We start from the raw sequence: 12,076 nt of genomic DNA on the forward strand, positions 1-12,076 counted from the left end.
AAGTGCTACATTTTAAACAAAAAGCCGAGAAAATAGCATTTTTGTCAAAGACTACGACCGCATTGGACTCAGAACGATGATCAAAACATAGATGGAGTAGATCGAGTTGGTCCGTGTACTTTTTGATCATTTAATTTCCTGTTTGGAATGGAATAACGAGAAATGAAAACCAGCTTGTTTATTCATTTTTTAGTTTAGTTTAAAAAATGAGATTTTGGCTTTAGTTTTCCTTTTTCCTTTGTGGTTTACAAATTGGTTTATGGGTTCGATATTTCATTTGCACACGTGGGCGGTGCTGAAACGCCCCTTTCATCTGATTGGTCAAAACGCTCCGCCTTCAGTAGGCTATGAGCTTTTCTTTCTTTCAGGCAGAATAAGAGTCAGTATGAGTGCGGCACTGACAAATGTACTTTAATAAAATAATGTCTGAAACCACCACTCACTGTTAACTACACACAATATTTGAAGCAGAAATATGTTGCTGGTCACCTAATTCGTGCTGCTGCGACTTCCAAGCGACCCCATTAATGTGAGCCACAGTATATGACAGAATATTTTAGCATGATGTAGCTATTTCCCATTGATAAATACAGTGCAAATAGTTCCGTCTCTTTGGATAAAAGGGAAGTGGAAATAAAAATCAATAATAGGCTGAACTGTACCTTATAATATGTCCGTAACATTTACCACTCTCGTCTTTTATTTACATAAAAAGGCAGGTAGGCGTGTGTGACATATGTTAAATAATTTAGAAAATTGAATATAAATACAGTTTATATTTATGAATGTAAGCATGTGTAGCCTACTCAGTTCACATGAAAAGAAAGAGACAGAAAAGAGAGAAACTAGAATCAGTGAACGTACATTAATACTATCAAAATTAGCAGGTTTGGGATTAATTAAAATCATGTCGGTTGAAGAGCACGGGATACCTTTAAAATGTTTACATTATATTATATATATATAAAATATTAAAACTAATACAATTTTATTACATACTGAATTGGTCAATGTTTCTCTGAGTTTTCTTTATTATGTTGGCTTGAGAAAGGCAGCATATATTTAAACATTATTATTATTTATTATTATTATGAGAAATTGACTCCACTTAGAACTTTAATTCTTCACCAAACTCAGCTCAGACCTTCAGACTGGTCTGACTATATCTTTTCTAACTGGTCATACTTACTTTCCCAAAAAATCCATTGACTTGTGTTATCTGAGCAAAGAAGGCCGTAATACTCAATGCTGTCCACTAGAGGGGGCAACAGGATAATAAGTCTTTTCTACTCTCTTTCCCTGTTTGCTCCAGTTTAAATGACAAACAAATGCATGAATTTCATTCATAAATAGGCCATATCTGTGTATGAGAAAAAGCTTTACACTTCAAGCTGTACAACTAATTAAAACTTGAACCCTACTTCAAAGTTTGCCACTCTCTAGTTTCTTTTTGAGATATTGTTATTCACACTGGTTTTTGCATTTAATGTTTGTCCATCTGGAACTTTTATTTGTCATGGGCTCTATATTTTAAGATGTAGAAAAAAATATGATTCAACAACACAAACTCTGTTTTTACTCGGCAAATTTGTTTACCTCTGAAGTAGGCTATACAAGTTATCCTGCTTTTTGCCATGGCTTGCTATTCTGCCCAGAATAAACAATATTTTCTCCACACGAGATGTTTAAAAACTCTGCATGTAGTTTTTGTTGAGACGAGCGCATATCTTACAAAGGTTCTGTCTGTCTGTCTGACTGACTGAGCTTTGTGAAATATAGCACTAGCAGACAGTGGCGGCGTTTCACAAAAACCAAGAGTATGGCATTCCCTCTGAGCATAGGCCTACATAGAACAACGACATTCCCGAACGATATAACTCACATTATATACCAAACAAAATGCACGATTAACTCAATTACACTATGAACAGTGAACATCATTAAATATAAAACACATGTCTTACCTTTTTGTTGCAGTGCAATTTTTATTGCATGAGTGTATCGTTTTGCTGACAACACTACAGTCCTTTTTTTTTTTTTGCAGCTTCCATTCTCCTGATTGCTATTATTTCATTTATTCGTTAAATATACATCCAGGGAAGATTGAACAGACCTGTTTCTTTTCATTTTTACTCACTATCTGACAGCTAATCAAAAAGACGCGCGATTAAGTGATGCAATAAACTGCGGCTGCGCACACTCAATCCACACAATTATTTTTATAATACTACTTTTGTAATAATGTATACATGTATGTGTTCATTTAAAATCTGCTATTGTGTTTTCGAAGTTGTTAAAATAATAATAAAAACACGTTATTTTTTTCTGAAGTGGGATCCAATCAGAGAAGTCGGCGTTAAGATCATAAGAGCAGAGCTCATCGTGAATGGTCACTTATCGCGTGTTTTGTCAAATTAATTATCAAATTAATATTATAATAATAATCTTGTTTTTAAATCAATTTTATTGCACTGAAGTATAGCAAGAGTAGGAAAAGTCACAAAGTCTCATGCCGTTTGGATGAAAGGAATTTCATAAATAAATAAATATGCCCAGATTTGGGAAACCGTGTTAAATTGCTACAGCATCATATTATGTAAACTGCTTTTATGACAAACAAAGAACTACACAGATGCATATATATCATAATGATCTATCAATAAATGCACATTGCACACACGTTGTCCTCTGCTTTTGTTCTGACGCTGTGGAGATAATAGGCTAGTGACTGAGGCGATCACGAATTAGTGTACAGTTAATAGCAAATTTTTAGTCGGGGCTGGGTGGAAATTTAGAGGGGTTAAAGCCCTCCTAAATTCTTTAACGATCATCATCATTAGCTGATGTTTTATCTGAACTCTGACTGCTAGGGTATGGCAACTGTATTGTATTATCGATGTTTTATATTGATGTATTAACATCAAATAACCACTTTTGGACAGTGATGAGATAAGTGCATTATTTTACTTTTTGTTGTTGAAAACTATATCACCTGATCATTTTTGCTTCTTTCTTTGCAACAAATTACGTGCTATGGTAAAAACTGTTACACAAACCACAAACTCACAAAAAACAAAACTAAGTGTCAAACTGCCCAACTAAAGGAAACACTGCTCACCACAATGGTCAATCGTCAACATCTAAACCTCTGTTAATTCTCAATAAGAACTTCTGTAGACGTCTAACAGAAATAAAGTCAGTCTGGTTAGTAATAAGTGAAGCTGGTAATGCTGTTTGTGGAGTTGCCTCCTCTTCTGAGATCTTCAGAGATTTAATGTTTTCTTTTATCTTCAGTTGATTTCATCTAAGGCTGTGGCTGGAAGTCAGTTTTAGTTCTTGTGTTTCTCTTTTTTCTGTTCTTGTTGTTTCTCTTTCCTTCAGTGATTCTGTTTGTTGACAGCATGTGTTCATCATTAATGCCCAATCATCACTTAAGTATCTCATTAACTTTAACTCTGATTCAGAGTTATTTTAACTCTCTGTAGAGAGGGATCAAATGTTCTCTGAGCAGAGTTAATTTAACTCTGGGGATTTTGCTATGGCAAGCAGGTGCAGAAGATGGAAGAGGCCTTCCAAGGTCTGGTGAGGTACAGTCAGGCACTGGACTCTCTGGGCTGGTCCCCCGCAGCCTTGATGGCACCATCTACAGGCACCGGTGGGGACGACCTAGACCGGCTAGTCATGTGTGCCCGCGGCGTGCCCGATGACACCAAGCAGTTAGCATCTTTTCTCCATGGTAATGTCTCTTTGCTCTTCAAACAGACAAACAAACAGCAGCAGCTACCATTACCACCCGTTCCCCATACTCCAGACATGCTGGGTCAGCTGACCAACAATAACAACATCTCAGCCTATCAGTCAGGCACACCTGAACGGGGCAACATCCAGTCCCACCCGTTACCCTCCCCTCCCAAATTCTCAGCTGAGGAAGAGACTCCAGACAGGCCGCACGAGACGACAGAGGAAGGTTGGATGGAGGACTAGGATTATGTCCATTTACAGGTATGCTAAAAATGCAATCATCACAAAATGTTCATTTGTTTCCTTTTGAGAACAAGATCCAGGTGTATGTTCTCAGCCAGCAATATGATCACTGATCTGCGTGTCGACCCTATGTGGGCTCTACCTGTAATCCCCACTGTGTCGAGCCTTAGACCTTTTCATCAATCACTGTGATTGCATGTGCAGACCTGCTTTTCCTCAAAGCCCACATACATCTTTCTTTAGCACCAGCTGTTATGCGTCTGCTGTGTGTTCTTGTCAAAAGTTTTGCTGAAACTGTGCAGATAAGATTAATTCTGTTCAGTCACACAGATATCTCTTAAACTTTCAGATGTCAATTATATTTTTTATTATAAACTGTATGATAATTTAGTATTTTAAAAACAATGTACAACTGTAATATTTTATATATTTTTTTATTTAATATATTGCAAAAATAGTATGTGAATGCTGTGACTTAACTGGACAGACCATATTGGCTCATTTCTGCTACTTTTTTTTTTTACCTACAATAATTGTGCAATTTAACCATCAAAGATATAAATACAGTATATATGTTTTTTGCAAGTCGCATTTGAAAATGCACTTGGCTGAAAAATCAGAGGGGGCACATATGACTTCTGTAATTTCCACAACTGAAAATGGCTGAGTTTCACTGTGATATTATACTGACACCCAATGGATTGAATGGAGACTTTTCAGTGCACATTGTTTGAAGTCAAAGAATGGATGGATGGGATGCACATGCACTTTTGTTTTGTTTTTTAAAGAATGGTGGGAACATTTGCATTGCATACATACGTATACTGTATATTTTACAAATATAAATGTATGATCAAACAATAATTGAAAGAGTTGAAAGAGCCCTGTTATATCACATACCAACCACATTATACACTTTTTATTTATTTATTCTATGACATACATAATTTAAAGTGATAGTTCACCCAAGAATTGAAATTCTGTCATCATTTACTCACCCTCAAGTTGTTCCACACCTGGATGAATTTCATCTTCTGCTGAACACAAAAGAAGATATATGAGTAATCAAACAGTTAATGGGCCCCATTGACTTCCATAGAATGAAATATATACATATATAATGAAAGTTAATGGGGTACATCAACTGTTTTGTTTTGGTTACTGACATTCTTAAAAATATCTTCTTTTGTGTTCAGCAGAAGAAAGAAATTCATACAGGTTTGAAACAACTTGAGGGTGAGTAAGGCCTCGTTTACACTGTCAGTGAAATGTGACCCAATTCTAGCTTAGAAATCTAGACGCACCCTAGCGGCAGCAAAATGTATTTTGCAGCCAGGGTAGTGTAGCAACTCTCCATAGACCTTCTAGCTGCAAAAACCTAAATTGGGTCAGGCCAATCACGTCGTGTATAAAGTAGGCGGGGCGGGCTTAACATAATGACGACAGAGTTGTGACCAGTCTATGGTTGTGACGGTTCCCTGCTACTTGAAAACAAAGAATGGCGGCTGCTGCTGGAGAACAGTCTTTCGAATCGGCTTTGGCCGCGACTCTGGAGGACTTGGAGTTAAGTTTTTCTTTGAGAAAAGAGCAAAGAATGGCACTTAAGTCATTCTTAAAAAAAGGAAGATGTGTTCGTAGTTTTGCCGGCCAGATATGGCAAAAGTTGAATCTATCAACTAACGTTGGCTCCGCTGTTGGGAGAACGCTCTGGATGGTTGAAGCGCTGTCCTATTGCGTGCAGAGGGAATTTGAAAGACAGCCGTATATCCCGCCCCTCGGATTGAGCCGTGTCTATGGTGAGTTGCCAGACCTAACATCTTGATGTAGGTCTGGCTTGCCAGGCTAACCCAATTCCGTTTTTTTTGCTCATATGTGACAGATCGGATGTGTTCTATGAACAGGAAAAAACGCATGCATTCAGATATTTCCAGATCGGATTCAAAATGATTTTGGGGTAAATTATCCCGATGTAATTATACAAGTATACAGATGTCATTATACCTACACTTACAAATATTACATTTTATATAAATAAACATTTTATTATTCATCTAATTATTCATATATGTACAATGTTCTTTATTGTTCATCTGTTAAATGAAATATTATTCACTCGTGTCCCTAACCCACAACAGCTGAAGCAGTTTGAGCGGCTGGAGCAGGAAGTCTCTCGACCAATCAACAATGACATTTCGGGCTGGACTCCACTTTAGAAAACAAATGTAGTGAAAAATCAGGAACATTTTCTGACAATTTCATGCCTGTAAGCTCCACGAATGCCTGCTCATGGCTGTACCTCTTTGACATGTTTTAGGGAAGTTTTATTATCATGTTATTGTCTAGCCAGCACCTCAGAATTTTCCACTGGTTTCTACACAATCTTTAGAGGACGCCTTTTTTGTTCAAGTGTTAGAATGTTAGGCCTAAAGGAGAAGTAAGGTTAGAAGTCAGAATTATGATTAGTTTGATATACAGTACTATTTTATTCATTAAAAAAATCCATCACACATATCACTGAGCTTTTATGAGGGTATACGCATGCGCATTAAGGTGAATTTAGCGTTTTATGACATTTCAGTGTGGATGAGAAACTTTTGGAAAACACTTGAAAACGCTGACGTGGACGGAGAGCTTTTTGAAACGAAAACGCCATTTTCAAATGTATCCGGATTAATGTAGAGTTCGGTCTGAAGACCTTGATTAGCTGGTTCAGATGTGTTTAATTAGGGTTGCAGCTAAACTGTGCAGGATAGTGACCCTCCAGGAGAAGGTTTAGACACCCTTGCAATAGACATTTGGGTTCCTGAAGTAAAACCAACAATCATTTTCTTCATAGGAAAATAGATTTTTTAACAATAACAAATAAACCTTTACAGACCTCTGGTGAGCTCCGAAGTTGTTAATCAATGGTATATGATTTTGTTGAAGTCATCTGTTCACATTATTTCAGCTTTTTTTTTATTTTTTATAACTTTTAAAAGTGGAATTTGTGTTGAAAAACTACATTACCCATGATGCTGTACAGAAAATTCGACAAATCATAGAATTGTCGCACAAATAGTTTTAGGGTTTACTGCACTTTGTTCATCTTCTATTTGTTTACCCATTGCAGCTAATGCATTTGAAGTCTTGCACATTCACAGTAAATAATTTATTGTGGATAAAGTAAAATAATAGAGTAGCAACACAGTTAAGCAACAAGCTAAATAAAACAACTCAAACCAACTTTTGTAGGGTTATCTCCACTGTCATTCACACTGTCCAAACCTCACTTTGAAGGAAGTCTCTTGAACTCGGTCCTATGGCATCAAAGGTGTTGATGCACTCTTTCATTCATCTTCCTCTTGATGTTCTTTCTGGTTTGTGGTTTTCACACATTTCTTTCTCTTCTGTTCTTCCGTTTACTCTTAATATAGCCCTTTTACTAAACATTTAGGGGAGACCGGGGATGAAAGTAATACCTTTTGTTTGAGCATCGGTAACTCAGTGGTTGTTTGTGCTAGATTTCTCAAAATTTGATACATAGTAGCCACATTTGTCTGATAGAAATATAACGCACTTGGACACGTACAACACAATCACAGATTATGTGAGTTAGTCAAACACAAAGAGTTCCGTTTGAAGGTAATATGATGTCATAAAGAATCGTATGCACAGGGTAAGATTTGTGAAAGTGTACATAAGATTGCAAGCGTAAATTAAATTTGCATGCACAAGAGAAGATTTGTAAAGGTGTAAATCGCCTTTCAAGTGTAAGAACAATTTTTTTGCAGCATTTTACTGTTATTCGTAAGTGTAATGCATGTATTGTGAAACTGCAGCTTCGTGCTAACGCAAAATAAATAGGATCTGCATTCTTCTGACTTCCATTTTTCCGCGCTTACACTTTTGGCATGTTTTTTTCGCACAAATATAGCCAAAAGCACTGCAAGCCTGCCGAATTTGCAGCCGAAAACAACAGAGTCAGGAACTGCAAAGCAGATTAATTGCGTAAAATCAAACTTTGTGTAAAAAATAAGCTGTTTCAAATGTCTAAATTACTTGTGTGCATGGGGCAAAAAAGTTCCCGAAATAACCCGATTTGTACAGGTGCGTCTTTCTTTTACCTGCGTTTCCAGTTTTGGCACGATTCTCTCACTCATTGAGTTTTGCAAGCGTGAAGAGGAGGGCGGGTCCACCTTCATGTAGCCAATCAAATGAGCTTCTCGCTGGCTCTCGATTTACTCTTATCTGATTGGTTCAATAAACTGTGAATCAAACTAATCATAACTTTAACATCTAACCTTACTTCCCCTTTTAGGCCTAACATTCTAACACTTCGAAACACAATGTACTAAAACGTTCTGTTCTTTGCCTATTGTGTTATGGAAAAATCTGAAGTGCTGATGATGACAATATCAAAAATATACTGTCTGCATTGTCTCATGACAATATTGCTTTTACAAATTGAACCAATCATATTGAAAAAAGGTGACGTGAATTAAGTCATGAGTTAGTCACGTTGATCTTATTGTTGTGTCTACTTTATGATGTTTTATTAACAAAGTTCGGGAGGAGCACGTTCAGATAATTAACACGAGTGGAGAGCACTCAGCAATCAATGATAAGAGGTTTAACGTTATATATATTCAGCAGTCTCACTTCAATTCATTGACAGTTTAGCAGCATTTGGCTCTGCAGTACCTTCCTAACATGTCCGAATCGAGCTCTTCCCGTTCCATTAAGAATCTTTCGTCCTTCAGAATCAGGAATCTTTGCCGCAATCCTCTGGTGTTATCTCGCGGGCGTCAGGCCAAACAAACGGGTCCTCGTCACCGTGGACGAAACATCCGCAATCTCCTTCCATGTATTTCTTTAAACCGGACCATTCAATAATTCCTGCCATAGAGAAATGGACAAAAAGGCAATGCCGGCGAAGGAACAGGCCTTCCTTCTGCGTCAGGCCGCCGCAGCAGGCCCTAAGTAAGCTGTGCCGCAGATTCAGTCCCGGCCAGTCCACACAAGGTCTGCCGGGTCAACTCCGTGAGTGCTCAGCTTAAAACTCTCTTGTTTTCCGTCCCTGGTTGAACTTCGCATCGCTTCAGTTGTTGAATCACGAGCCAGCTATGCCATCTGGATACTCATATTTTGATAGGGGAATACACGTTTTAAATCGTTTCTGTGCAAATGATTTGCCGTCAATAACGCAATGCTTCCTTGTGGCGTAAACTCACACGTAAACAGTAGGTCGCACATTACGTGCAGATTGCACACAGAATCATAAAGAACCTATCGTTAACACTGTCCTGCAATTTATCTACAAAAATCGCGTTGACTTCCCAGACAGTCAAAATTGTTCTAAACGCGAACTGCTATCTTTGCTCGGCCACTTAAACTTCAGATGCACATAATCCTGCAAGGATTCATCTCTCACCTCCTCTTCCTCGCATCTTTGATTAACGCGCAAGAAGATGAGCATCGGCCCGGCAGGCCCCACTCTCCTCCTCCCTTCGCTCAACCACACATCGCAGGAGCTCAGTTTCTCCAGGTAAGCTTCTTCACTGCCGCAGCAGTAATGTCTCTGCTCCTGCAGGAGCTCAATTTCTCTGGCTAATTTTTCTCCAATGTCGCAACAGTGATGTCTCCTCCGCTCCCGCAGGAGCTCTATTACTCTGGCTATTTTCTCCACTGCTACAGCAATGATGTCTGCTCCCGCAGGAGCTCTGTTACTCTGGCTATTTTCTCCACTGCTACAGCAATGATGTCTCCTCTGCTCCCGCAGGAGCTCTGTTACTCTGGCAAATTTTCTCCACTGCCGCAGCAGTGATGTCTCCTCTGCTCCCGCAGGAGCTCTGTTTCTCTGGCTAATCTTCTCCACTGGCGCAGCAGTGATGTCTCCTCTGCTCCTGCAGGAGCTCTGTTTCTCTGGCTAATCTTTTCCACTGCCGCAGCAGTGATGTCTCCTCTCCAGTACCTCACTATTCAGAATTAATATTACCATAACTCGCCCGTTCAAACCCCTACATGATGCCTCTTTTTCTGTCCAGCCTCTTTCTCCATCCAGCGAACATTGGTCTCCCAGCGGACGTTGCATGCATCTATGTTTCCTCTTTCTCCATCCAGCGAACATTGGTCTCCCATCGGACGTAGCATGCATCTATGATTTCTCCTTCTGTCCAGTGAGCATTGGTCTCACAGCGGACGCAGTGAGAACTTCTCCGGGAGAGTACTCATGTTTCCTCTTACGTGTATCCTCTTTTCCATCCAGTAAGCATAGATCGGAATTGTCACTCCACCATCGGCGGGTAGGGCCAGACGACCGCGAGCCGCTCCCGTCGAAGCTACAAGGGCCCTCTCGGTCTGCTGTCCGTGATCTGCCGCGAACTGCTCCCATCGAGAAAGGTGCAAGCTCTCCCGACTGGCCGTTCCAAATTACAACTGCTCCCCGTTCGCGGGCCAGCAGGGCCCGTCAGTCCGGCGCGGTGAGCTGCCATCACAGGCCCTCCTGGTCAAGCAACCAGGGTTCGGGCCGAACTCTGAGCTCGGAGCCCTCCCCCCGGACAGCACGCCAAATGCGCATTAAAATTTACTCCCTCTAACTGTATGTAAGTGAAATCCTATAAAAAAAAAAAATTCTTCTTTTTGGGTGAGATTCTCTGAGAATTGCTCGAGAACTCTCCCGGCCGTGATTAAAGCATTTACAGGACATTTGCTGAAGTCTGTCTGTTTATTACTGCTGTGCAGCAAGTTAGTTAGTGGAACAAGTTATTTAGCGAAACTCTAGAGACCTTACTACCAAGTGATAGTGTGGAGCGGGTTAAGAACACTAGAGACCTTATTCCCAAGTGATAATGTTCGATAGGGGGCGAGACGTCGTTCGACTCTTTGTGAGACTCTTAGGCGGGGTTAGATTGCGGTCAGGTAACTCTCATTCTTAGGCATTTTATTTATGTGGTAAGAAGGTGTGAACCCGCGGTTTCAGAGGCAACTCAACTGAGTATAATATTTTCAGGTGTCAAGGACACTCAGTTCAACCTAAGTCAGGTGCGTACAGGAAAAATCTATCACAAATCCTTTTATTTTTAATATTTGGCTAGTTTGTGTGCTGCTGCGTGTCCCTGCGTGTGTAATAAGCAGAGTGTACACGCACTGAGCACCCGCCTATAGGTGCATATTAAAATAAAAAATACTGCGCCATTGACTTTAGACCAGGTTTTGTTTTCATTATGATAGGGCCTATAATGTTCCAACAGCTCTGCTTAATCATTTACCAATGAAGCATATCAATAGCCTGACAAGCCAGACCCACATCAAGATGTTGGGTCTGGGAACACACCATTGGCAGGGCTCAATCCGAGGGGCGGAATAAACGGTTGTCTTTCAAATTCCCTCTGCACGCAATAGGATAGCGCTACAACCAACCAGAGCGTTTTCCCACCAGCGGAGCTAGTTGATTGATTAAACTTTTGCCGTATCCAGTCGGCAAAACTCCAAACACATCTTCCTTTTTTAAGAATGACTTAAGCACCGTTCTTTGTTCTTTTCTAAAAGAAAAGCTTAACTCCAAGTCTTCCAGAGTCGCGGCCAAAGATGATTTGAAAGGCCGCTGTTTGCCGGCAGCAGCAGCAGCCATCTTCTTTGTTTTCAAGTAGCAGGGAATTCACGTGGAATCGTCACAACTCTGCCATCATTATGTTAAGCCCACCCACCGACTATTTTACACAATGTGATTGGCCTGACTAGAGTTTGGTTTTTCCAGCTCGCAAGCCAACAGAGAGTTGCTAGACGACACTGGCTGCAAAATAAAATTTCCTGCCGCTAGGGTGCGTCTAGATTTCTAGGCTAGCACATCAATATTAATCAGGAAAATAAGATTCTTATCAAAGTGTTATAGAATCTTTTAAATGTTATGTTGTGTTGCAAAAATGAGAACACATTTTTACTCAAAATGTCTAGAGTAAGATGAAGGCAGTTTTTAATCAACAGGTAAGTATGTGGAACCAACACATATAAACAAGAAATTTCTTGACAATTAAGTGTTATATAGCTCATTGAATCATTCTCATACTTAATACTGACAACAATGAAACCACTTGAGAGAGAACTGTTAGAA

The sequence above is a fragment of the Abramis brama genome (assembly GCF_963993115.1).
Source record: "Abramis brama genome assembly, chromosome: 9".
Lineage (NCBI taxonomy): Eukaryota > Metazoa > Chordata > Actinopteri > Cypriniformes > Leuciscidae > Abramis > Abramis brama.